The sequence below is a fragment of the Medicago sativa genome, chromosome 8, assembly GCF_051527215.1.
Source record: "Medicago sativa cultivar Bolivia chromosome 8, Bolivia_mono, whole genome shotgun sequence".
Taxonomy (NCBI): domain Eukaryota; kingdom Viridiplantae; phylum Streptophyta; class Magnoliopsida; order Fabales; family Fabaceae; genus Medicago; species Medicago sativa.
The window spans coordinates 36,430,577-36,434,992 of record NC_140756.1 but is presented as its reverse complement, the minus strand read 5'-3'; the positions used below and the strand labels follow the sequence as shown (position 1 = coordinate 36,434,992).

The window sequence follows — 4,416 nt, the reverse complement described above, 5'->3', positions numbered from 1 at the left end:
AAGAAGATGTAGAAGTAGAATTGATAGCACTAACATTTAGTTTTTCAAATTTTTGGGTTAGTGCATCAAGCTTAGCAACAAGGTGATCATAGTTAGAGACTTCGTACATACCTGCCTCCTTTTTGGAGGGTGAAGAACTAGTGATGGCTCTCTCATCGGTCCATTTGTAATGATTTTGAGCCATGTATTCCATCAGGGCATACGCCTCCGTGCATTTCTTGTTCATTAGACCTCCACCTGCAGCTGCATCAACAGACATCTTAGTGGTATAAGACAAGCCATTATAAAAAGTGTGGACTATAAGCCACTTCTCTAGGCCATGGTGGGGACAAAATCTTAGCATTTCCTTGAAACGCTCCCATGCCTCATAGAGAGATTCCCCATCTTTTTGATTGAACCATGTGATTCGGTCCCTTAGTTTAGCAGTTTTAGGGGGCCAAAAGAATCGGGCAAGGAATGCTTGCCTCATTTGATCCCATGAAGTAATGGAACCGACCTCAAGAGAATGGAACCAAGCGCTAGCTCTATCCCTTAAGGAAAAGGGAAATAGATGAAGTCTTACGGCCTCCTGGTTCTCTTTTAGGGTTCCACTAATTAGTAGGAAAACAGAGATGTGAAGATTGGGATCCTCGGCGGGGGATCCCGAAAACTTGTTTTGCTGCACCAAGTTAAGTAGGGCAGGCTTGATTTCAAAGTTATCATCCTCAACCATTGGGTACACAATAATAGCTTGTGGCTCAGCCGTAGACGGCGTTGCATACTCGTTGAGAGTACGATCAGCCATGGCGGTATTATTTCGTGCTTCTCTCTTTCTTTTATGTAAAAACCTTTCGATCTCGGGAATAAATACCACTCGATTTCTGGTTTCTCGCATAAAAAATTGAGAACCAAAGAAGTTAATGATAACAAAAAATAAAAAGAAGAAAAAGAAAAAGAAGAAGAAAAGAAGAGAGAATTCTAATCACTAAGAAAAAGCTAATTAAATTAGTTAACTCCCCGGCAACGGCGCCAAAAACTTGATAGGCCAAACCGCAAGTGCACGGTCTATTGAAGTAGTTCTAAAAGAGAGTATCGTTCCGCTAGGGAGTTGTTCAATTTAACTAACTTTAAAAGAATGATTAGAGGAGAAGAAAGTTTATAAAAGAGGAGGTTTCAGTTGGTTGAAAATAAATAACAATAATAAAAAGGAGTCTTGGGATTATTGGTTCATCAAAATGACGAACCCTTTACAAACAAACCCTTAAACTTATAACCTTACGTTGGTCCTAATTTCTAAAGACAAGTTTCTCTTTAGCCTATCACATCTCCTTTCGGTCTCAGTGAGTGTGTTCCTCCAACAACCACACCTATTTTCATGGGTGATTGCCTTTGGAATCCTTGAAGCTCGAAACTTTATATGTTTCAAGGTTTGCTAGACTATTTTCATGTTTCGCAATCCTTGTCTAGATTCACTTGTTCAAATATAAAAAATCCACTTTCGTTTTATGAATTGATATTTGGAATAATGAATTAACAATTATCAAACCCTCCACTTTCGCTTCCACAGTTTGATAATGGTTAATTCATGTTAAAACGGTGAATCTAGATTAGAAATTAGGGTTACATAAGATTAAGGTTTAAGGCTTGGTTTGATCCGGATTACGTCATTAGACTTATCCAACAATCCCAAGACAAAGAAGTCTACTCACTCATGTTCATCGTAGACATGGGGGAGAAGAGAGAAAGCAAAAAATAAATAACAAGAAAGTAAAAGAAATAAAAGATAAACTTTATTTAGAAAATAATTGTCACTATTGATTCCAAGAATAAAGATGAATATTTGTGATGGAGAGCTACTCTATTTATAGCTTTACAATCGACTTAAAATCTAAGCAATTACAAGGGCTTTTCGGTAAAACTAAAACAGAGTAGCTTGGGCTCGAAGAAAAAGCAGCAAACGGGCTTCTGGAGGGTGGCACGGCCGTGCCACATTTTGGCACGGGCCGTGCCAAGCTTCTGACTTGGGGGAACATATTTTTGTTCCCGAATCTTTCATATTTTCGTTCTGAATCAGCTCCAGACTCCTTTCTTTTGATCCAAGACACCTTCCATCCAATATTTGTTCCTGAAATATAAAAATAGGCAATTGAAGTAAAATAGCTCAAAAAGGAAACAATATTTTAATAAAATAAATTCAAATCTAAATAAAACGAAACTAAATAACATATAAAAATAGACTAAATATTGACTCATCAATTATTGTTATTTACTTTCAACCAACTGAACCTCCTCTTTTATTAACTTTCTTCTCCTCTAATCAATTTCTTAAAGTTAGTTAAATTGAACAACTCCCTAGCGGAACGATACTCTCTTTTACTACTACTTCGATAGACCGTGGACTTGCGGTTTGGCCTATCAGTAAACCCGAGAACAATCCCTTCTGATCGATGGAAACCTATCTAAGGTATAACCAACGGAACTCCCTCAGTGATGTGCGGGGCCCTTGCGGCTGATCCCGTTTCACCTAATGGAAACCCCTTGAGTCCAACCTAGTTTGGATCTCAAGAGACACGACACCTAAATCTGGCTTACAATGTCTTGTGAATATGATATCTAATAGTTCACATCTTAGCATATTTAAATTCATACACATCTATCTAGTTCTCGACAGGCTATGCCGAGGCTCCATGTTCATTCCCTTTCCGAAGTATAAGTTGCTACCCGATTGTAAATATAATACATCTCACACATGTCATGCTTTACTACATAAGTTAAACACTTGTTTCAAATTCGAGAGAACCTTAAAAAAATTATGCCTTGGAGTCTTGTCTTGAGGGGTTTACTAATGAAATAGGACTGCACGAAGTAAAAACCGGCTTGCGGACAACAAAACGGCTTGAAGCGAGCAAACGTGCACTGTGCACTGTCCACTCGCCTCGCGAGTGATGTTACTCGTCGTGGCAAGTTGCTACTTTCTGTGGCGAGTTGCTAGGTGAGTAAACTCCCAGTTCTGTTGTCCAGCTCGCCACGCGAGTAATCTGCTCGCTGTGGCGAGTTGTGACAGTCCAAGACCCTCAAAAATGGTGTTTTTGACCCAATATCCTCAAAACAAAGTATCCCAAAGCATATTGTGTCTCTAATGATCATATAAACCTGTAAAACGGTCATAGGACAAGTATTTACAAGTATAGCAAACATGACATGAAAAGGGGTAACAAATCACTATGTTTAAACCCTAAAAAAATTATATTTTCTTACAAGCTTAATCACACAAACCCATAGGTGGAATCTATCTAGGAACTCACCTTGTAGAAGATGAAGATAAGCTCAAAACCCTCAAACTTGACAGCAAAACCTTAGGAGGAAACTCTTGAGGAGAAGAAACTATTTTGAAGAAGCTTGCTTCCAACTTTCTTGCCAACACCCTTAGAGTTACTCAAGCTTGTTTAGTTTCTATCTTAATGAAGGATCAAGTAAAGATTTCAAGTATTTGTCTGGAAAGGAGAAGAAAAATCTAGAGAGAAGGGAGAGCAAAACTTATGCCAAACCCTAGAGAGAGGAAATGAAGAAAATTATGAAGAAATTGGACTTAAAGTCCTTAAATACAACCTCAGCGTGAAATTCCAAAAATGCCCTTAGCCTTAGCGCACGCATTTTAACGTTTCAGATAACATCTCATATCTCTTATAAGCAGGATATTACAAATTGAATTTCATTAAAACGAAATTTAGTTTTAAAGATTTAATGAAAACTATAAAAAAATAACCATTTTGTGTTTTATCAATTGTAACCAAAAACTCAAAAACCATTGTAATGTTTCTAGAACCGATCCTGGGATTTTCACAACTTTTTCAACAATACTGAAAATGCCCTTTTATTAAATCTGACTTTAAATTCATTTGTATTTTTTAAAATCAATATATATGTTTAAATAATAAAATGTTAGCAGGTCACAATTCAAAGAGATCACAACCATTCACTAGATTAAAAACATATTTAATGGGTCAAATTCATTTTGCACAAAAAAAAAAAAGAAATTAAGGTCATGCACGGTACATGACCCATTCATCTCTCGTACCGTAGCCAGAGTCGGCGTTACTTGCTGAGAAAGAACAAAAGATTCAGTTTTTTTTTGGGAAATTTGGGATTACAAATTTTTTCCCACTGTCCATCAGAAAAAATTCAACGACTATCCCATGTTTTTCATGTGTTGCAGTCTTGTATCTTTATCAATTAGACGTACCTTGTTGATAAACAACCAAAGAATCAGTTTTTGAGTGAAAATCAAGAAAACCAGAAAAACAGAAGAAAAAAAAATTTCAAAAATAAAAAATTAAGGAATCTTACGTGTGTTTCTTGTGTTTTTAGGCATGATACTTGAAAAATTAGACGTTACTTGCTGAGAAAGAACAAAAGATATGTATATATATATATATA

General features: G+C 36.6%; 1 non-coding gene across 1 annotated transcript; it reads left to right on the top strand.

The window, feature by feature from the left end:
* The first annotated feature begins 314 nt into the window (after positions 1 to 314).
* On the top strand, positions 315 to 421 carry LOC146898853 (small nucleolar RNA R71). The gene has a single exon (XR_015024319.1). It is a non-coding gene; the product is annotated as a small nucleolar RNA R71 (small nucleolar RNA).
* The last annotated feature ends 3,995 nt before the right edge of the window (positions 422 to 4,416 follow it).